The sequence below is a fragment of the Hypanus sabinus genome, chromosome 6 (assembly GCF_030144855.1).
Source record: "Hypanus sabinus isolate sHypSab1 chromosome 6, sHypSab1.hap1, whole genome shotgun sequence".
NCBI classification, from domain to species: Eukaryota; Metazoa; Chordata; class Chondrichthyes; order Myliobatiformes; family Dasyatidae; genus Hypanus; species Hypanus sabinus.
The window spans coordinates 122,603,489-122,628,647 of NC_082711.1; positions in this window are offsets into that span (position 1 = coordinate 122,603,489).

Below are 25,159 nucleotides of genomic sequence, written 5' to 3' on the forward strand. Positions count from 1 at the left end.
AAAGGCTGTTCAAAAGTGAATGCAATGTGGAAGGTTCTTGAATTCAACTTGATTTTATGTACTCCTTTGCGCTGATTATTTTTCATTCTGTTTCTATTCAATTACAATTCACTATGAATAGTTATGCACACGTACATAACAGAAAATGCAGAGAATAGTAAGTAATGCATTCAGCTGAAACGAGTGTACTATTGGATTTTCCGCAAAATTCCTATTTGCTCACTTCATGTAACCATTTATAATAGACATCCCATATGATATCGAGTCGTCTGCAGCAAGTTTTATGTGTGTGCTACTGCATTTGATAAAGTTACACAAAACAATATCACCAGTGGATCACAATGTTATTCCAGTGTTTCAAAGCAATACAAAGCTAAAGGCTGTTTAACATTGAATGCACTGTAGTAGGTTCTTGAATTCAACATCAGTTTATCTAGCCCATTGCGGTGGGTATTATTCATTGTGTTTCTATTCAATTACAATTCACTCTAAATAGTTATGTACATGTACATAACAGAAAATGCACAGAATAGTAAGTGATGCATTCAGCTGAAACGAGTGTACTATTGGATTTTCCCCAAAATTACTATTTGCTCACTTCATGTAACCATTTATATTAGACATCCCATATGATATCTAGTAGTCTGCAGCAAGTTTTATGAGTGTGCTACTGAATTTGATAAAGTTACACAAAGCAATATCACCAGTGGATCATAATGTTATTCCAGTGTTTCAAAGCAATACAAAGCTAAAGGCTGTTTAACATTGAATGCACTGTAGTAGATTCTTCAATTCAACATCAGTTTATCTAGTCCGTTGCTGTGAGTATTATTGATTGTGTTTCTATTCAATTACAATTCACTCTAAATAGTTCTGCACATGTACATAAAAAAGATGCACAGAATAGTCACTAAAACTTTCAGCTGAAAGGAGTGGACTATTGAATTTTCTCCAAAATTACTATGTGCTCTCTTCATGTAACCACTTATAATTTACTTTCCAAATGATATCGAGTTGTCAGCAGCAGATATTATGTGGTTGCTACTGAATTTGGTGAAGTTACACTAAGCAATATACCCAGTTGCTCATAATGCTTCTCCAGAGTTTCATAGCCATACAATGCTAAAGGATGTTCAAAAGTTAATGCAATGTGGAAGGTTCTTGAATTCAACTTGATTTTATGTACTCCTTTGCGCAGATTATTTTTCATTCTGTTTCTATTCAATTACAATTCACTATGAATAGTTATGCACACGTACATAACAAAAAATGCACAGATTAGTAAGTCATGCATTCAGCTGAAACGAGTGTACTATTGGATTTTCCCCAAACGTACTATTTGCTCACTTCATGTAACCATTTATAATAGACATTCCATATGATATCGAGTAGTCTGCAGCAAGTTTTATGTGTGTGCTACTGAATTTGGTAAAGTTACTCTAAGCAGTATCACCCTTTGATCATAATGTTATTCCAGTGTTTCAAAGCAATACAAAGCTAAAGGCTGTTTATAATTAAATGCACTGTAGTTGGTTCTTGAATTCAACATCAGTTTATCTAGTCCATTGCTGTGAGTATTATTCATTGTGTTTCTATTCAATTACAATTCACTCTAAATAGTTATGCACATGTACATAATAAAAAATGCAGAGAATAGTCAGTAAAGCTTTCAGCTGAAAGGAGTGGACTATTGAATTTTCTACAAAATTACTGTGTGCTCTCTTCATGTAACCACTTATAATTTACTTTCCAAATGATATCGAGTTGTCAGCAGCAGATATTATGTGGGTGCTACTGAATTTGGTGAAGTTACACTAAGCAATATACCCAGTTGCTCATAATGCTTCTCCAGAGTTTCATAGCTATACAATGCTAAAGGCTGTTCAAAAGTGAATGCAATGTGGAAGGTTCTTGAATTCAACTTGATTTTATGTACTCCTTTGCGCTGATTATTTTTCATTCTGTTTCTATTCAATTACAATTCACTATGAATAGTTATGCACACGTACATAACAGAAAATGCAGAGAATAGTAAGTAATGCATTCAGCTGAAACGAGTGTACTATTGGATTTTCCGCAAAATTCCTATTTGCTCACTTCATGTAACCATTTATAATAGACATCCCATATGATATCGAGTCGTCTGCAGCAAGTTTTATGTGTGTGCTACTGCATTTGATAAAGTTACACAAAACAATATCACCAGTGGATCACAATGTTATTCCAGTGTTTCAAAGCAATACAAAGCTAAAGGCTGTTTAACATTGAATGCACTGTAGTAGGTTCTTGAATTCAACATCAGTTTATCTAGCCCATTGCGGTGGGTATTATTCATTGTGTTTCTATTCAATTACAATTCACTCTAAATAGTTATGTACATGTACATAACAGAAAATGCACAGAATAGTAAGTGATGCATTCAGCTGAAACGAGTGTACTATTGGATTTTCCCCAAAATTACTATTTGCTCACTTCATGTAACCATTTATATTAGACATCCCATATGATATCTAGTAGTCTGCAGCAAGTTTTATGTGTGTGCTACTGAATTTGATAAAGTTACACAAAGCAATATCACCAGTGGATCATAATGTTATTCCAGTGTTTCAAAGCAATACAAAGCTAAAGGCTGTTTAACATTGAATGCACTGTAGTAGATTCTTCAATTCAACATCAGTTTATCTAGTCCGTTGCTGTGAGTATTATTGATTGTGTTTCTATTCAATTACAATTCACTCTAAATAGTTCTGCACATGTACATAAAAAAAGATGCACAGAATAGTCACTAAAGCTTTCAGCTGAAAGGAGTGGACTATTGAATTTTCTCCAAAATTACTATGTGCTCTCTTCATGTAACCACTTATAATTTACTTTCCAAATGATATCGAGTTGTCAGCAGCAGATATTATGTGGTTGCTACTGAATTTGGTGAAGTTACACTAAGCAATATACCCAGTTGCTCATAATGCTTCTCCAGAGTTTCATAGCCATACAATGCTAAAGGATGTTCAAAAGTTAATGCAATGTGGAAGGTTCTTGAATTCAACTTGATTTTATGTACTCCTTTGCGCAGATTATTTTTCATTCTGTTTCTATTCAATTACAATTCACTATGAATAGTTATGCACCCGTACATAACAGAAAATGCACAGAATAGTAAGTCATGCATTCAGCTGAAACGAGTGTACTATTGGATTTTCCCCAAACGTACTATTTGCTCACTTCATGTAACCATTTATAATAGACATTCCATATGATATCGAGTAGTCTGCAGCAAGTTTTATGTGTGTGCTACTGAATTTGGTAAAGTTACTCTAAGCAGTATCATCCTTTGATCATAATGTTATTCCAGTGTTTCAAAGCAATACAAAGCTAAAGGCTGTTTATAATTAAATGCACTGTAGTTGGTTCTTGAATTCAACATCAGTTTATCTAGTCCATTGCTGTGAGTATTATTCATTGTGTTTCTATTCAATTACAATTCACTCTAAATAGTTATGCACATGTACATAATAAAAAATGCACAGAATAGTCAGTAAAGCTTTCAGCTGAAAGGAGTGCTCTATTGAATTTTCTACAAAATTACTGTGTGCTCTCTTCATGTAACCACTTATAATTTACTTTCCAAATGATATCGAGTTGTCAGCAGCAGATATTATGTGGGTGCTACTGAATTTGGTGAAGTTACACTAAGCAATATACCCAGTTGCTCATAATGCTTCTCCAGAGTTTCATAGCTATACAATGCTAAAGGCTGTTCAAAAGTGAATGCAATGTGGAAGGTTCTTGAATTCAACTTGATTTTATGTACTCCTTTGCGCTGATTATTTTTCATTCTGTTTCTATTCAATTACAATTCACTATGAATAGTTATGCACACGTACATAACAGAAAATGCAGAGAATAGTAAGTAATGCATTCAGCTGAAACGAGTGTACTATTGGATTTTCCGCAAAATTCCTATTTGCTCACTTCATGTAACCATTTATAATAGACATCCCATATGATATCGAGTCGTCTGCAGCAAGTTTTATGTGTGTGCTACTGCATTTGATAAAGTTACACAAAACAATATCACCAGTGGATCACAATGTTATTCCAGTGTTTCAAAGCAATACAAAGCTAAAGGCTGTTTAACATTGAATGCACTGTAGTAGGTTCTTGAATTCAACATCAGTTTATCTAGCCCATTGCGGTGGGTATTATTCATTGTGTTTCTATTCAATTACAATTCACTCTAAATAGTTATGTACATGTACATAACAGAAAATGCACAGAATAGTAAGTGATGCATTCAGCTGAAACGAGTGTACTATTGGATTTTCCCCAAAATTACTATTTGCTCACTTCATGTAACCATTTATATTAGACATCCCATATGATATCTAGTAGTCTGCAGCAAGTTTGATGTGTGTGCTACTGAATTTGATAAAGTTACACAAAGCAATATCACCAGTGGATCATAATGTTATTCCAGTGTTTCAAAGCAATACAAAGCTAAAGGCTGTTTAACATTGAATGCACTGTAGTAGATTCTTCAATTCAACATCAGTTTATCTAGTCCGTTGCTGTGAGTATTATTGATTGTGTTTCTATTCAATTACAATTCACTCTAAATAGTTCTGCACATGTACATAAAAAAAGATGCACAGAATAGTCACTAAAGCTTTCAGCTGAAAGGAGTGGACTATTGAATTTTCTCCAAAATTACTATGTGCTCTCTTCATGTAACCACTTATAATTTACTTTCCAAATGATATCGAGTTGTCAGCAGCAGATATTATGTGGTTGCTACTGAATTTGGTGAAGTTACACTAAGCAATATACCCAGTTGCTCATAATGCTTCTCCAGAGTTTCATAGCCATACAATGCTAAAGGATGTTCAAAAGTTAATGCAATGTGGAAGGTTCTTGAATTCAACTTGATTTTATGTACTCCTTTGCGCAGATTATTTTTCATTCTGTTTCTATTCAATTACAATTCACTATGAATAGTTATGCACCCGTACATAACAGAAAATGCACAGAATAGTAAGTCATGCATTCAGCTGAAACGAGTGTACTATTGGATTTTCCCCAAACGTACTATTTGCTCACTTCATGTAACCATTTATAATAGACATTCCATATGATATCGAGTAGTCTGCAGCAAGTTTTATGTGTGTGCTACTGAATTTGGTAAAGTTACTCTAAGCAGTATCACCCTTTGATCATAATGTTATTCCAGTGTTTCAAAGCAATACAAAGCTAAAGGCTGTTTATAATTAAATGCACTGTAGTTGGTTCTTGAATTCAACATCAGTTTATCTAGTCCATTGCTGTGAGTATTATTCATTGTGTTTCTATTCAATTACAATTCACTCTAAATAGTTATGCACATGTACATAATAAAAAATGCACAGAATAGTCAGTAAAGCTTTCAGCTGAAAGGAGTGCTCTATTGAATTTTCTACAAAATTACTGTGTGCTCTCTTCATGTAACCACTTATAATTTACTTTCCAAATGATATCGAGTTGTCAGCAGCAGATATTATGTGGGTGCTACTGAATTTGGTGAAGTTACACTAAGCAATATACCCAGTTGCTCATAATGCTTCTCCAGAGTTTCATAGCTATACAATGCTAAAGGCTGTTCAAAAGTGAATGCAATGTGGAAGGTTCTTGAATTCAACTTGATTTTATGTACTCCTTTGCGCTGATTATTTTTCATTCTGTTTCTATTCAATTACAATTCACTATGAATAGTTATGCACACGTACATAACAGAAAATGCAGAGAATAGTAAGTAATGCATTCAGCTGAAACGAGTGTACTATTGGATTTTCCGCAAAATTCCTATTTGCTCACTTCATGTAACCATTTATAATAGACATCCCATATGATATCGAGTCGTCTGCAGCAAGTTTTATGTGTGTGCTACTGCATTTGATAAAGTTACACAAAACAATATCACCAGTGGATCACAATGTTATTCCAGTGTTTCAAAGCAATACAAAGCTAAAGGCTGTTTAACATTGAATGCACTGTAGTAGGTTCTTGAATTCAACGTCAGTTTATCTAGTCCATTGCGGTGGGTATTATTCATTGTGTTTCTATTCAATTACAATTCACTCTAAATAGTTATGTACATGTACATAACAGAAAATGCACAGAATAGTAAGTGATGCATTCAGCTGAAACGAGTGTACTATTGGATTTTCCCCAAAATTACTATTTGCTCACTTCATGTAACCATTTATATTAGACATCCCATATGATATCTAGTAGTCTGCAGCAAGTTTTATGTGTGTGCTACTGAATTTGATAAAGTTACACAAAGCAATATCACCAGTGGATCATAATGTTATTCCAGTGTTTCAAAGCAATACAAAGCTAAAGGCTGTTTAACATTGAATGCACTGTAGTAGATTCTTCAATTCAACATCAGTTTATCTAGTCCGTTGCTGTGAGTATTATTGATTGTGTTTCTATTCAATTACAATTCACTCTAAATAGTTCTGCACATGTACATAAAAAAGATGCACAGAATAGTCACTAAAGCTTTCAGCTGAAAGGAGTGGACTATTGAATTTTCTCCAAAATTACTATGTGCTCTCTTCATGTAACCACTTATAATTTACTTTCCAAATGATATCGAGTTGTCAGCAGCAGATATTATGTGGTTGCTACTGAATTTGGTGAAGTTACACTAAGCAATATACCCAGTTGCTCATAATGCTTCTCCAGAGTTTCATAGCCATACAATGCTAAAGGATGTTCAAAAGTTAATGCAATGTGGAAGGTTCTTGAATTCAACTTGATTTTATGTACTCCTTTGCGCAGATTATTTTTCATTCTGTTTCTATTCAATTACAATTCACTATGAATAGTTATGCACACGTACATAACAAAAAATGCACAGATTAGTAAGTCATGCATTCAGCTGAAACGAGTGTACTATTGGATTTTCCCCAAACGTACTATTTGCTCACTTCATGTAACCATTTATAATAGACATTCCATATGATATCGAGTAGTCTGCAGCAAGTTTTATGTGTGTGCTACTGAATTTGGTAAAGTTACTCTAAGCAGTATCACCCTTTGATCATAATGTTATTCCAGTGTTTCAAAGCAATACAAAGCTAAAGGCTGTTTATAATTAAATGCACTGTAGTTGGTTCTTGAATTCAACATCAGTTTATCTAGTCCATTGCTGTGAGTATTATTCATTGTGTTTCTATTCAATTACAATTCACTCTAAATAGTTATGCACATGTACATAATAAAAAATGCAGAGAATAGTCAGTAAAGCTTTCAGCTGAAAGGAGTGGACTATTGAATTTTCTACAAAATTACTGTGTGCTCTCTTCATGTAACCACTTATAATTTACTTTCCAAATGATATCGAGTTGTCAGCAGCAGATATTATGTGGGTGCTACTGAATTTGGTGAAGTTACACTAAGCAATATACCCAGTTGCTCATAATGCTTCTCCAGAGTTTCATAGCTATACAATGCTAAAGGCTGTTCAAAAGTGAATGCAATGTGGAAGGTTCTTGAATTCAACTTGATTTTATGTACTCCTTTGCGCTGATTATTTTTCATTCTGTTTCTATTCAATTACAATTCACTATGAATAGTTATGCACACGTACATAACAGAAAATGCAGAGAATAGTAAGTAATGCATTCAGCTGAAACGAGTGTACTATTGGATTTTCCGCAAAATTCCTATTTGCTCACTTCATGTAACCATTTATAATAGACATCCCATATGATATCGAGTCGTCTGCAGCAAGTTTTATGTGTGTGCTACTGCATTTGATAAAGTTACACAAAACAATATCACCAGTGGATCACAATGTTATTCCAGTGTTTCAAAGCAATACAAAGCTAAAGGCTGTTTAACATTGAATGCACTGTAGTAGGTTCTTGAATTCAACATCAGTTTATCTAGCCCATTGCGGTGGGTATTATTCATTGTGTTTCTATTCAATTACAATTCACTCTAAATAGTTATGTACATGTACATAACAGAAAATGCACAGAATAGTAAGTGATGCATTCAGCTGAAACGAGTGTACTATTGGATTTTCCCCAAAATTACTATTTGCTCACTTCATGTAACCATTTATATTAGACATCCCATATGATATCTAGTAGTCTGCAGCAAGTTTTATGTGTGTGCTACTGAATTTGATAAAGTTACACAAAGCAATATCACCAGTGGATCATAATGTTATTCCAGTGTTTCAAAGCAATACAAAGCTAAAGGCTGTTTAACATTGAATGCACTGTAGTAGATTCTTCAATTCAACATCAGTTTATCTAGTCCGTTGCTGTGAGTATTATTGATTGTGTTTCTATTCAATTACAATTCACTCTAAATAGTTCTGCACATGTACATAAAAAAAGATGCACAGAATAGTCACTAAAGCTTTCAGCTGAAAGGAGTGGACTATTGAATTTTCTCCAAAATTACTATGTGCTCTCTTCATGTAACCACTTATAATTTACTTTCCAAATGATATCGAGTTGTCAGCAGCAGATATTATGTGGTTGCTACTGAATTTGGTGAAGTTACACTAAGCAATATACCCAGTTGCTCATAATGCTTCTCCAGAGTTTCATAGCCATACAATGCTAAAGGATGTTCAAAAGTTAATGCAATGTGGAAGGTTCTTGAATTCAACTTGATTTTATGTACTCCTTTGCGCAGATTATTTTTCATTCTGTTTCTATTCAATTACAATTCACTATGAATAGTTATGCACCCGTACATAACAGAAAATGCACAGAATAGTAAGTCATGCATTCAGCTGAAACGAGTGTACTATTGGATTTTCCCCAAACGTACTATTTGCTCACTTCATGTAACCATTTATAATAGACATTCCATATGATATCGAGTAGTCTGCAGCAAGTTTTATGTGTGTGCTACTGAATTTGGTAAAGTTACTCTAAGCAGTATCACCCTTTGATCATAATGTTATTCCAGTGTTTCAAAGCAATACAAAGCTAAAGGCTGTTTATAATTAAATGCACTGTAGTTGGTTCTTGAATTCAACATCAGTTTATCTAGTCCATTGCTGTGAGTATTATTCATTGTGTTTCTATTCAATTACAATTCACTCTAAATAGTTATGCACATGTACATAATAAAAAATGCACAGAATAGTCAGTAAAGCTTTCAGCTGAAAGGAGTGCTCTATTGAATTTTCTACAAAATTACTGTGTGCTCTCTTCATGTAACCACTTATAATTTACTTTCCAAATGATATCGAGTTGTCAGCAGCAGATATTATGTGGGTGCTACTGAATTTGGTGAAGTTACACTAAGCAATATACCCAGTTGCTCATAATGCTTCTCCAGAGTTTCATAGCTATACAATGCTAAAGGCTGTTCAAAAGTGAATGCAATGTGGAAGGTTCTTGAATTCAACTTGATTTTATGTACTCCTTTGCGCTGATTATTTTTCATTCTGTTTCTATTCAATTACAATTCACTATGAATAGTTATGCACACGTACATAACAGAAAATGCAGAGAATAGTAAGTAATGCATTCAGCTGAAACGAGTGTACTATTGGATTTTCCGCAAAATTCCTATTTGCTCACTTCATGTAACCATTTATAATAGACATCCCATATGATATCGAGTCGTCTGCAGCAAGTTTTATGTGTGTGCTACTGCATTTGATAAAGTTACACAAAACAATATCACCAGTGGATCACAATGTTATTCCAGTGTTTCAAAGCAATACAAAGCTAAAGGCTGTTTAACATTGAATGCACTGTAGTAGGTTCTTGAATTCAACGTCAGTTTATCTAGTCCATTGCGGTGGGTATTATTCATTGTGTTTCTATTCAATTACAATTCACTCTAAATAGTTATGTACATGTACATAACAGAAAATGCACAGAATAGTAAGTGATGCATTCAGCTGAAACGAGTGTACTATTGGATTTTCCCCAAAATTACTATTTGCTCACTTCATGTAAACATTTATATTAGACATCCCATATGATATCGAGTAGTCTGCAGCAAGTTTTATGTGTGTGCTACTGAATTTGATAAAGTTACACAAAGCAATATCACCAGTGGATCATAATGTTATTCCAGTGTTTCAAAGCAATACAAAGCTAAAGGCTGTTTAACATTGAATGCACTGTAGTAGATTCTTGAATTCAACATCAGTTTATCTAGTCCGTTGCTGTGAGTATTATTGATTGTGTTTCTATTCAATTACAATTCACTCTAAATAGTTATGCACATGTACATAATAAAAAATGCACAGAATAGTCAGTAAAGCTTTCAGCTGAAAGGAGTGGACTATTGAATTTTCTCCAAAATTACTGTGTGCTCTCTTCATGTAACCACTTATAAATTACTTTCCAAATGTTATCGAGCTGTCAGCAGCAGATATTATGTGGGTGCTACTGAATTTGGTGAAGTTACACTAAGCAATATACCCAGTTGCTCATAATGCTTCTCCAGAGTTTCATAGCTATACAATGCTAAAGGCTGTTCAAAAGTGAATGCAATGTGGAAGGTTCTTGAATTCAACTTGATTTTATGTACTCCTTTGCGCTGATTATTTTTCATTCTGTTTCTATTCAATTACAATTCACTATGAATAGTTATGCACACGTACATAACAGAAAATGCACAGAATAGTAAGTAATGCATTCAGCTGAAACGAGTGTACTATTGGATTTTCCCCAAAATTACTATTTGCTCACTTCATGTAACCATTTATAATAGACATTCCATATGATATCGAGTAGTCTGCAGCAAGTTTTATGTTTGTCCTACTGAATTTGGTAAAGTTACACTAAGCAGTATCACCAGTGGCTCATAATGTTATTCCAGTGTTTCAAAGCAATACAAAGCTAAAGTCTGTTTAACATTGAATGCACTGTAGTAGGTTCTTGAATTCAACATCAGTTTATCTAGTCCATTGATGTGGGTATTATTCATTGTGTTTCTATTCAATTACAATTCACTCTAAATAGTAATGCACATGTACATAACAGCAAATGCACAGAATAGTAAGTAATGCATTCAGCTGAAACGAGTGTACTGTTGGATTTTCCCCAAAATTACTATATGCACACTTCATGTAACCATTTATAATAGACATTCGATATGATATCGAGTAGTCTGCAGCAAGTTTTATGTGTGTGCTATTGAATTTGGTAAAGTTACACAAAGCAATATCACCAGTGGATCATAATGTTATTCCAGTGTTTGAAAGCAATACAAAGCTAAAGGCTGTTTAACATTGAATGCACTGTAGTAGATTCTTGAATTCAACATCAGTTTATCTAGTCCATTGCTGTGGGTTTTATTCATTGTGTTTCTATTCAATTACAATTCACTCTACATAGTTATGCACATGTATATAATAAAAAATGCAGAGAATAGTCAGTAATGCTTTCAGCTGAAAGGAGTGGACTATTGAATTTTCTACAAAATTACTGTGTGCTCTCTTCATGTAACCACTTATAATTTACTTTCCAAATGATATCGAGTTGTCAGCAGCAGATATTATGTGGGTGCTACTGAATTTGGTGAAGTTACACTAAGCAATATACCCAGTTGCTCATAATGCTTCTCCAGAGTTTCATAACTATACAATGCTAAAGGCTGTTCAAAAGTGAATGCAATGTGGAAGGTTCTTGAATTCAACTTGATTTTATGTACTCCTTTTCGCTGATTATTTATCATTCTGTTTCTATTCAATTACAATTCAGTATGAATAGTTATGCACACGTACATAACAGAAAATGCACAGAATAGTAAGTCATGCATTCAGCTGAAACGAGTGTACTATTGGATTTTCCCCAAACGTACTATTTGCTCACTTCATGTAACCATTTATAATAGACATTCCATATGATATCGAGTAGTCTGCAGCAAGTTTTATGTGTGTGCTACTGAATTTGGTAAAGTTACTCTAAGCAGTATCACCCTTTGATCATAATGTTATTCCAGTGTTTCAAAGCAATACAAAGCTAAAGGCTGTTTAACATTGAATGCACTGTAGTAGGTTCTTGAATTCAACATCAGTTTATCTAGCCCATTGCGGTGGGTATTATTCATTGTGTTTCTATTCAATTACAATTCACTCTAAATAGTTATGTACATGTACATAACAGAAAATGCACAGAATAGTAAGTGATGCATTCAGCTGAAACGAGTGTACTATTGGATTTTCCCCAAAATTACTATTAGCTCACTTCATGTAACCATTTATATTAGACATCCCATATGATATCCAGTAGTCTGCAGCAAGTTTTATGTGTGTGCTACTGAATTTGATAAAGTTACACAAAGCAATATCACCAGTGGATCATAATGTTATTCCAGTGTTTCAAAGCAATACAAAGCTAAAGGCTGTTTAACATTGAATGCACTGTAGTAGATTCTTCAATTCAACATCAGTTTATCTAGTCCATTGCTGTGGGTATTATTCATTGTGTTTCTATTCAATTACAATTCACTCTACATAGTTATGCACATGTATATAATAAAAAATGCACAGAATAGTCAGTAATGCTTTCAGCTGAAAGGAGTGGACTATTGAATTTTCTACAAAATTACTGTGTGCTCTCTTCATGTAACCACTTATAATTTACTTTCCAAATGATATCGAGTTGTCAGCAGCAGATATTATGTGGGTGCTACTGAATTTGGTGAAGTTACACTAAGCAATATACCCAGTTGCTCATAATGCTTCTCCAGAGTTTCATAACTATACAATGCTAAAGGCTGTTCAAAAGTGAATGCAATGTGGAAGGTTCTTGAATTCAACTTGATTTTATGTACTCCTTTGCGCTGATTATTTATCATTCTGTTTCTATTCAATTACAATTCAGTATGAATAGTTATGCACACGTACATAACAGAAAATGCACAGAATAGTAAGTCATGCATTCAGCTGAAACGAGTGTACTATTGGATTTTCCCCAAACGTACTATTTGCTCACTTCATGTAACCATTTATAATAGACATTCCATATGATATCGAGTAGTCTGCAGCAAGTTTTATGTGTGTGCTACTGAATTTGGTAAAGTTACTCTAAGCAGTATCACCCTTTGATCATAATGTTATTCCAGTGTTTCAAAGCAATACAAAGCTAAAGGCTGTTTAACATTGAATGCACTGTAGTAGGTTCTTGAATTCAACATCAGTTTATCTAGCCCATTGCGGTGGGTATTATTCATTGTGTTTCTATTCAATTACAATTCACTCTAAATAGTTATGTACATGTACATAACAGAAAATGCACAGAATAGTAAGTGATGCATTCAGCTGAAACGAGTGTACTATTGGATTTTCCCCAAAATTACTATTTGCTCACTTCATGTAACCATTTATATTAGACATCCCATATGATATCTAGTAGTCTGCAGCAGGTTTTATGTGTGTGCTACTGAATTTGATAAAGTTACACAAAGCAATATCACCAGTGGATCACAATGTTATTCCAGTGTTTCAAAGCAATACAAAGCTAAAGGCTGTTTAACATTGAATGCACTGTAGTAGGTTCTTGAATTCAACGTCAGTTTATCTAGTCCATTGCGGTGGGTATTATTCATTGTGTTTCTATTCAATTACAATTCACTCTAAATAGTTATGTACATGTACATAACAGAAAATGCACAGAATAGTAAGTGATGCATTCAGCTGAAACGAGTGTACTATTGGATTTTCCCCAAAATTACTATTTGCTCACTTCATGTAACCATTTATATTAGACATCCCATATGATATCGAATAGTCTGCAGCAAGTTTTATGTGTGTGCTACTGAATTTGATAAAGTTACACAAAGCAATATCACCAGTGGATCATAATGTTATTCCAGTGTTTCAAAGCAATACAAAGCTAAAGGCTGTTTAACATTGAATGCACTGTAGTAGATTCTTGAATTCAACATCAGTTTATCTAGTCCGTTGCTGTGAGTATTATTGATTGTGTTTCTATTCAATTACAATTCACTCTAAATAGTTATGCACATGTACATAATAAAAAATGCACAGAATAGTCAGTAAAGCTTTCAGCTGAAAGGAGTGGACTATTGAATTTTCTCCAAAATTACTGTGTGCTCTCTTCATGTAACCACTTATAAATTACTTTCCAAATGTTATCGAGCTGTCAGCAGCAGATATTATGTGGGTGCTACTGAATTTGGTGAAGTTACACTAAGCAATATACCCAGTTGCTCATAATGCTTCTCCAGAGTTTCATAGCTATACAATGCTAAAGGCTGTTCAAAAGTGAATGCAATGTGGAAGGTTCTTGAATTCAACTTGATTTTATGTACTCCTTTGCGCTGATTATTTTTCATTCTGTTTCTATTCAATTACAATTCACTATGAATAGTTATGCACACGTACATAACAGAAAATGCACAGAATAGTAAGTAATGCATTCAGCTGAAACGAGTGTACTATTGGATTTTCCCCAAAATTACTATTTGCTCACTTCATGTAACCATTTATAATAGACATTCCATATGATATCGAGTAGTCTGCAGCAAGTTTTATGTTTGTCCTACTGAATTTGGTAAAGTTACACTAAGCAGTATCACCAGTGGCTCATAATGTTATTCCAGTGTTTCAAAGCAATACAAAGCTAAAGTCTGTTTAACATTGAATGCACTGTAGTAGGTTCTTGAATTCAACATCAGTTTATCTAGTCCATTGATGTGGGTATTATTCATTGTGTTTCTATTCAATTACAATTCACTCTAAATAGTAATGCACATGTACATAACAGCAAATGCACAGAATAGTAAGTAATGCATTCAGCTGAAACGAGTGTACTGTTGGATTTTCCCCAAAATTACTATATGCACACTTCATGTAACCATTTATAATAGACATTCGATATGATATCGAGTAGTCTGCAGCAAGTTTTATGTGTGTGCTATTGAATTTGGTAAAGTTACACAAAGCAATATCACCAGTGGATCATAATGTTATTCCAGTGTTTCAAAGCAATACAAAGCTAAAGGCTGTTTAACATTGAATGCACTCTAGTAGATTCTTGAATTCAACATCAGTTTATCTAGTCCATTGCTGTGGGTTTTATTCATTGTGTTTCTATTCAATTACAATTCACTCTACATAGTTATGCACATGTATATAATAAAAAATGCAGAGAATAGTCAGTAATGCTTTCAGCTGAAAGGAGTGGACTATTGAATTTTCTACAAAATTACTGTGTGCTCTCTTCATGTAACCACTTATAATTTACTTTCCAAATGATATCGAGTTGTCAGCAGCAGATATTATGTGGGTGCTACTGAATTTGGTGAAGTTACACTAAGCAATATACCCAGTTGCTCATAATGCTTCTCCAGAGTTTCATAACTATACAATGCTAAAGGCTGTTCAAAAGTGAATGCAATGTGGAAGGTTCTTGAATTCAACTTGATTTTATGTACTCCTTTGCGCTGATTATTTATCATTCTGTTTCTATTCAATTACAATTCAGTATGAATAGTTATGCACACGTACATAACAGAAAATGCACAGAATAGTAAGTCATGCATTCAGCTGAAACGAGTGTACTATTGGATTTTCCCCAAACGTACTATTTGCTCACTTCATGTAACCATTTATAATAGACATTCCATATGATATCGAGTAGTCTGCAGCAAGTTTTATGTGTGTGCTACTGAATTTGGTAAAGTTACTCTAAGCAGTATCACCCTTTGATCATAATGTTATTCCAGTGTTTCAAAGCAATACAAAGCTAAAGGCTGTTTAACATTGAATGCACTGTAGTAGGTTCTTGAATTCAACATCAGTTTATCTAGCCCATTGCGGTGGGTATTATTCATTGTGTTTCTATTCAATTACAATTCACTCTAAATAGTTATGTACATGTACATAACAGAAAATGCACAGAATAGTAAGTGATGCATTCAGCTGAAACGAGTGTACTATTGGATTTTCCGCAAAATTCCTATTTGCTCACTTCATGTAACCATTTATAATAGACATCCCATATGATATCGAGTCGTCTGCAGCAAGTTTTATGTGTGTGCTACTGCATTTGATAAAGTTACAGAAAACAATATCACCAGTGGATCACAATGTTATTCCAGTGTTTCAAAGCAATACAAAGCTAAAGGCTGTTTAACATTGAATGCACTGTAGTAGGTTCTTGAATTCAACATCAGTTTATCTAGCCCATTGCGGTGGGTATTATTCATTGTGTTTCTATTCAATTACAATTCACTCTAAATAGTTATGTACATGTACATAACAGAAAATGCACAGAATAGTAAGTGATGCATTCAGCTGAAACGAGTGTACTATTGGATTTTCCCCAAAATTACTATTTGCTCACTTCATGTAACCATTTATATTAGACATCCCATATGATATCTAGTAGTCTGCAGCAAGTTTTATGTGTGTGCTACTGAATTTGATAAAGTTACACAAAGCAATATCACCAGTGGATCATAATGTTATTCCAGTGTTTCAAAGCAATACAAAGCTAAAGGCTGTTTAACATTGAATGCACTGTAGTAGATTCTTGAATTCAACATCAGTTTATCTAGTCCGTTGCTGTGAGTATTATTGATTGTGTTTCTATTCAATTACAATTCACTCTAAATAGTTATGCACATGTACATAATAAAAAATGCACAGAATAGTCAGTAAAGCTTTCAGCTGAAAGGAGTGGACTATTGAATTTTCTCCAAAATTACTGTGTGCTCTCTTCATGTAACCACTTATAAATTACTTTCCAAATGTTATCGATCTGTCAGCAGCAGATATTATGTGGGTGGTACTGAATTTGGTGAAGTTACACTAAGCAATATACCCAGTTGCTCATAATGCTTCTCCAGAGTTTCATAGCTATACAATGCTAAAGGCTGTTCAAAAGTGAATGCAATGTGGAAGGTTCTTGAATTCAACTTGATTTTATGTACTCCTTTGCGCTGATTATTTTTCATTCTGTTTCTATTCAATTACAATTCACTATGAATAGTTATGCACACGTACATAACAGAAAATGCACAGAATAGTAAGTAATGCATTCAGCTGAAACGAGTGTACTATTGGATTTTCCCCAAAATTACTATTTGCTCACTTCATGTAACCATTTATAATAGACATTCCATATGATATCGAGTAGTCTGCAGCAAGTTTTGTTTGTCCTACTGAATTTGGTAAAGTTACACTAAGCAGTATCACCAGTGGCTCATAATGTTATTCCAGTGTTTCAAAGCAATACAAAGCTAAAGTCTGTTTAACATTGAATGCACTGTAGTAGGTTCTTGAATTCAACATCAGTTTATCTAGCCCATTGCGGTGGGTATTATTCATTGTGTTTCTATTCAATTACAATTCACTCTAAATAGTTATGTACATGTACATAACAGAAAATGCACAGAATAGTAAGTGATGCATTCAGCTGAAACGAGTGTACTATTGGATTTTCCCCAAAATTACTATTTGCTCACTTCATGTAACCATTTATATTAGACATCCCATATGATATCTAGTAGTCTGCAGCAAGTTTTATGTGTGTGCTACTGAATTTGATAAAGTTACACAAAGCAATATCACCAGTGGATCATAATGTTATTCCAGTGTTTCAAAGCAATACAAAGCTAAAGGCTGTTTAACATTGAATGCACTGTAGTAGATTCTTGAATTCAACATCAGTTTATCTAGTCCATTGCTGTGGGTATTATTCATTGTGTTTCTATTCAATTACAATTCACTCTACATAGTTATGCACATGTATATAATAAAAAATGCACAGAATAGTCAGTAATGCTTTCAGCTGAAAGGAGTGGACTATTGAATTTTCTACAAAATTACTGTGTGCTCTCTTCATGTAACCACTTATAATTTACTTTCCAAATGATATCGAGTTGTCAGCAGCAGATATTATGTGGTTGCTACTGAATTTGGTGAAGTTACACTAAGCAATATACCCAGTTGCTCATAATGCTTCTCCAGAGTTTCATAGCCATACAATGCTAAAGGATGTTCAAAAGTTAATGCAATGTGGAAGGTTCTTGAATTCAACTTGATTTTATGTACTCCTTTGCGCAGATTATTTTTCATTCTGTTTCTATTCAATTACAATTCACTATGAATAGTTATGCACACGTACATAACAGAAAATGCACAGAATAGTAAGTCATGCATTCAGCTGAAACGAGTGTACTATTGGATTTTCCCCAAACGTACTATTTGCTCACTTCATGTAACCATTTATAATAGACATTCCATATGATATCGAGTAGTCTGCAGCAAGTTTTATGTGTGTGCTACTGAATTTGGTAAAGTTACTCTAAGCAGTATCACCCTTTGATCATAATGTTATTCCAGTGTTTCAAAGCAATACAAAGCTAAAGGCTGTTTATAATTAAATGCACTGTAGTTGGTTCTTGAATTCAACATCAGTTTATCTAGTCCATTGCTGTGAGTATTATTCATTGTTTCTATTCAATTACAATTCACTCTAAATAGTTATGCACATGTACATAATAAAAAATGCAGAGAATAGTCAGTAAAGCTTTCAGCTGAAAGGAGTGGACTATTGAATTTACTACAAAATTACTGTGTGCTCTCTTCATGTAACCACTTATAATTTACTTTCCAAATGATATCGAGTTGTCAGCAGCAGATATTATGTGGGTGCTACTGAATTTGGTGAAGTTACACTAAGCAATATACCCAGTTGCTCATAATGCTTCTCCAGAGTTTCATAGCTATACAATGCTAAAGGCTGTTCAAAAGTGAATGCAATGTGGAAGGTTCTTGAATTCAACTTGATTTTATGTACTCCTTTGCGCTGATTATTTTTCATTCTGTTTCTATTCAATTACAATTCACTATGAATAGTTATGCACACGTACATAACAGAAAATGCAGAGAATAGTAAGTAATGCATTCAGCTGAAACGAGTGTACTATTGGATTTTCCGCAAAATTCCTATTTGCTCACTTCATGTAACCATTTATAATAGACATCCCATATGATATCGAGTCGTCTGCAGCAAGTTTTATGTGTGTGCTACTGCATTTGATAAAGTTACACAAAACAATATCACCAGTGGATCACAATGTTATTCCAGTGTTTCAAAGCAATACAAAGCTAAAGGCTGTTTAACATTGAATGCACTGTAGTAGGTTCTTGAATTCAACATCAGTTTATCTAGCCCATTGCGGTGGGTATTATTCATTGTGTTTCTATTCAATTACAATTCACTCTAAATAGTTATGTACATGTACATAACAGAAAATGCACAGAATAGTAAGTGATGCATTCAGCTGAAACGAGTGTACTATTGGATTTTCCCCAAAATTACTATTTGCTCACTTCATGTAACCATTTATATTAGACATCCCATATGATATCTAGTAGTCTGCAGCAAGTTTTATGTGTGTGCTACTGAATTTGATAAAGTTACACAAAGCAATATCACCAGTGGATCATAATGTTATTCCAGTGTTTCAAAGCAATACAAAGCTAAAGGCTGTTTAACATTGAATGCACTGTAGTAGATTCTTCAATTCAACATCAGTTTATCTAGTCCGTTGCTGTGAGTATTATTGATTGTGTTTCTATTCAATTACAATTCACTCTAAATAGTTCTGCACATGTACATAAAAAAAGATGCACAGAATAGTCACTAAAGCTTTCAGCTGAAAGGAGTGGACTATTGAATTTTCTCCAAAATTACTGTGTGCTCTCTTCATGTAACCACTTATAAATTACTTTCCAAATGTTATCGAGCTGTCAGCAGCAGATATTATGTGGGTGCTACTGAATTTGGTGAAGATACACTAAGCAATATACCCAGTTGCTCATAATGCTTCTCCAGAGTTTCATAGCTATACAATGCTAAAGGCTGTTCAAAAGTGAATGCAATGTGGAAGGTTCTTGAATTCAACTTGATTTTATGTACTCCTTTGCGCTGATTATTTTTCATTCTGTTTCTATTCAATTACTATTCACTATGAATAGTTATGCACACGTACATAACAGAAAATGCACAGAATAGTAAGTCATGCATTCAGCTGAAACGAGTGTACTATTGGATTTTCCCCAAAATTACTATTTGCTCACTTCATGTAACCATTTATATTAGACATCCCATATGATATCTAGTAGTCTGCAGCAAGTTTTATGTGTGTGCTACTGAATTTGATAAAGTTACACAAAGCAATATCACCAGTGGATCATAATGTTATTCCAGTGTTTCAAAGCAATACAAAGCTAAAGGCTGTTTAACATTGAATGCACTGTAGTAGATTCTTCAATTCAACATCAGTTTATCTAGTCCGTTGCTGTGAGTATTATTGATTGTGTTTCTATTCAATTACAATTCACTCTAAATAGTTCTGCACATGTACATAAAAAAAGATGCACAGAATAGTCACTAAAGCTTTCAGCTGAAAGGAGTGGACTATTGAATTTTCTCCAAAATTACTGTGTGCTCTCTTCATGTAACCACTTATAAATTACTTTCCAAATGTTATCGAGCTGTCAGCAGCAGATATTATGTGGGTGCTACTGAATTTGGTGAAGATACACTAAGCAATATACCCAGTTGCTCATAATGCTTCTCCAGAGTTTCATAGCTATACAATGCTAAAGGCTGTTCAAAAGTGAATGCAATGTGGAAGGTTCTTGAATTCAACTTGATTTTATGTACTCCTTTGCGCTGATTATTTTTCATTCTGTTTCTATTCAATTACTATTCACTATGAATAGTTATGCACACGTACATAACAGAAAATGCACAGAATAGTAAGTAATGCATTCAGCTGAAACGAGTGTACTATTGGATTTTCCCCAAAATTACTATTTGCTCACTTCATGTAACCATTTATAATAGACATTCCATATGATATCGAGTAGTCTGCAGCAAGTTTTATGTTTGTCCTACTGAATTTGGTAAAGTTACACTAAGCAGTATCACCAGTGGCTCATAATGTTATTCCAGTGTTTCAAAGCAATACAAAGCTAAAGTCTGTTTAACATTGAATGCACTGTAGTAGGTTCTTGAATTCAACATCAGTTTATCTAGTCCATTGATGTGGGTATTATTCATTGTGTTTCTATTCATTTACAATTCACTCTAAATAGTAATGCACATGTACATAACAGCAAATGCACAGAATAGTAAGTAATGCATTCAGCTGAAACGAGTGTACTGTTGGATTTTTCCCAAAATTACTATATGCACACTTCATGTAACCATTTATAATAGACATTCGATATGATATCGAGTAGTCTGCAGCAAGTTTTATGTGTGTGCTATTGAATTTGGTAAAGTTACACAAAGCAATATCACCAGTGGATCATAATGTTATTCCAGTGTTTCAAAGCAATACAAAGCTAAAGGCTGTTTAACATTGAATGCACTGTAGTAGATTCTTGAATTCAACATCAGTTTATCTAGTCCATTGCTGTGGGTTTTATTCATTGTGTTTCTATTCAATTACAATTCACTCTACATAGTTATGCACATGTATATAATAAAAAATGCAGAGAATAGTCAGTAATGCTTTCAGCTGAAAGGAGTGGACTATTGAATTTTCTACAAAATTACTGTGTGCTCTCTTCATGTAACCACTTATAATTTACTTTCCAAATGATATCGAGTTGTCAGCAGCAGATATTATGTGGGTGCTACTGAATTTGGTGAAGTTACACTAAGCAATATACCCAGTTGCTCATAATGCTTCTCCAGAGTTTCATAACTATACAATGCTAAAGGCTGTTCAAAAGTGAAGGCAATGTGGAAGGTTCTTGAATTCAACTTGATTTTATGTACTCCTTTGCGCTGATTATTTATCATTCTGTTTCTATTCAATTACAATTCAGTATGAATAGTTATGCACACGTACATAACAGAAAATGCACAGAATAGTAAGTCATGCATTCAGCTGAAACGAGTGTACTATTGGATTTTCCCCAAACGTACTATTTGCTCACTTCATGTAACCATTTATAATAGACATTCCAGATGATATCGAGTAGTCTGCAGCAAGTTTTATGTGTGTGCTACTGAATTTGGTAAAGTTACTCTAAGCAGTATCACCCTTTGATCATAATGTTATTCCAGTGTTTCAAAGCAATACAAAGCTAAAGGCTGTTTAACATTGAATGCACTGTAGTAGGTTCTTGAATTCAACATCAGTTTATCTAGCCCATTGCGGTGGGTATTATTCATTGTGTTTCTATTCAATTACAATTCACTCTAAATAGTTATGTACATGTACATAACAGAAAATGCACAGAATAGTAAGTGATGCATTCAGCTGAAACGAGTGTACTATTGGATTTTCCGCAAAATTCCTATTTGCTCACTTCATGTAACCATTTATAATAGACATCCCATATGATATCGAGTCGTCTGCAGCAAGTTTTATGTGTGTGCTACTGCATTTGATAAAGTTACAGAAAACAATATCACCAGTGGATCACAATGTTATTCCAGTGTTTCAAAGCAATACAAAGCTAAAGGCTGTTTAACATTGAATGCACTGTAGTAGGTTCTTGAATTCAACATCAGTTTATCTAGCCCATTGCGGTGGGTATTATTCATTGTGTTTCTATTCAATTACAATTCACTCTAAATAGTTATGTACATGTACATAACAGAAAATGCACAGAATAGTAAGTGATGCATTCAGCTGAAACGAGTGTACTATTGGATTTTCCCCAAAATTACTATTTGCTCACTTCATGTAACCATTTATATTAGACATCCCATATGATATCTAGTAGTCTGCAGCAAGTTTTATGTGTGTGCTACTGAATTTGATAAAGTTACACAAAGCAATATCACCAGTGGATCATAATGTTATTCCAGTGTTTCAAAGCAATACAAAGCTAAAGGCTGTTTAACATTGAATGCACTGTAGTAGATTCTTGAATTCAACATCAGTTTATCTAGTCCGTTGCTGTGAGTATTATTGATTGTGTTTCTATTCAATTACAATTCACTCTAAATAGTTATGCACATGTACATAATAAAAAATGCACAGAATAGTCAGTAAAGCTTTCAGCTGAAAGGAGTGGACTATTGAATTTTCTCCAAAATTACTGTGTGCTCTCTTCATGTAACCACTTATAAATTACTTTCCAAATGTTATCGATCTGTCAGCAGCAGATATTATGTGGGTGGTACTGAATTTGGTGAAGTTACACTAAGCAATATACCCAGTTGCTCATAATGCTTCTCCAGAGTTTCATAGCTATACAATGCTAAAGGCTGTTCAAAAGTGAATGCAATGTGGAAGGTTCTTGAATTCAACTTGATTTTATGTACTCCTTTGCGCTGATTATTTTTCATTCTGTTTCTATTCAATTACAATTCACTATGAATAGTTATGCACACGTACATAACAGAAAATGCACAGAATAGTAAGTAATGCATTCAGCTGAAACGAGTGTACTATTGGATTTTCCCCAAAATTACTATTTGCTCACTTCATGTAACCATTTATAATAGACATTCCATATGATATCGAGTAGTCTGCAGCAAGTTTTGTTTGTCCTACTGAATTTGGTAAAGTTACACTAAGCAGTATCACCAGTGGCTCATAATGTTATTCCAGTGTTTCAAAGCAATACAAAGCTAAAGTCTGTTTAACATTGAATGCACTGTAGTAGGTTCTTGAATTCAACATCAGTTTATCTAGCCCATTGCGGTGGGTATTATTCATTGTGTTTCTATTCAATTACAATTCACTCTAAATAGTTATGTACATGTACATAACAGAAAATGCACAGAATAGTAAGTGATGCATTCAGCTGAAACGAGTGTACTATTGGATTTTCCCCAAAATTACTATTTGCTCACTTCATGTAACCATTTATATTAGACATCCCATATGATATCTAGTAGTCTGCAGCAAGTTTTATGTGTGTGCTACTGAATTTGATAAAGTTACACAAAGCAATATCACCAGTGGATCATAATGTTATTCCAGTGTTTCAAAGCAATACAAAGCTAAAGGCTGTTTAACATTGAATGCACTGTAGTAGATTCTTGAATTCAACATCAGTTTATCTAGTCCATTGCTGTGGGTATTATTCATTGTGTTTCTATTCAATTACAATTCACTCTACATAGTTATGCACATGTATATAATAAAAAATGCACAGAATAGTCAGTAATGCTTTCAGCTGAAAGGAGTGGACTATTGAATTTTCTACAAAATTACTGTGTGCTCTCTTCATGTAACCACTTATAATTTACTTTCCAAATGATATCGAGTTGTCAGCAGCAGATATTATGTGGGTGCTACTGAATTTGGTGAAGTTACACTAAGCAATATACCCAGTTGCTCATAATGCTTCTCCAGAGTTTCATAACTATACAATGCTAAAGGCTGTTCAAAAGTGAATGCAATGTGGAAGGTTCTTGAATTCAACTTGATTTTATGTACTCCTTTGCGCTGATTATTTATCATTCTGTTTCTATTCAATTACAATTCAGTATGAATAGTTATGCACACGTACATAACAGAAAATGCACAGAATAGTAAGTCATGCATTCAGCTGAAACGAGTGTACTATTGGATTTTCCCCAAACGTACTATTTGCTCACTTCATGTAACCATTTATAATAGACATTCCATATGATATCGAGTAGTCTGCAGCAAGTTTTATGTGTGTGCTACTGAATTTGGTAAAGTTACTCTAAGCAGTATCACCCTTTGATCATAATGTTATTCCAGTGTTTCAAAGCAATACAAAGCTAAAGGCTGTTTAACATTGAATGCACTGTAGTAGGTTCTTGAATTCAACATCAGTTTATCTAGCCCATTGCGGTGGGTATTATTCATTGTGTTTCTATTCAATTACAATTCACTCTAAATAGTTATGTACATGTACATAACAGAAAATGCACAGAATAGTAAGTGATGCATTCAGCTGAAACGAGTGTACTATTGGATTTTCCCCAAAATTACTATTTGCTCACTTCATGTAACCATTTATATTAGACATCCCATATGATATCTAGTAGTCTGCAGCAAGTTTTATGTGTGTGCTACTGAATTTGATAAAGTTACACAAAGCAATATCACCAGTGGATCATAATGTTATTCCAGTGTTTCAAAGCAATACAAAGCTAAAGGCTGTTTAACATTGAATGCACTGTAGTAGATTCTTCAA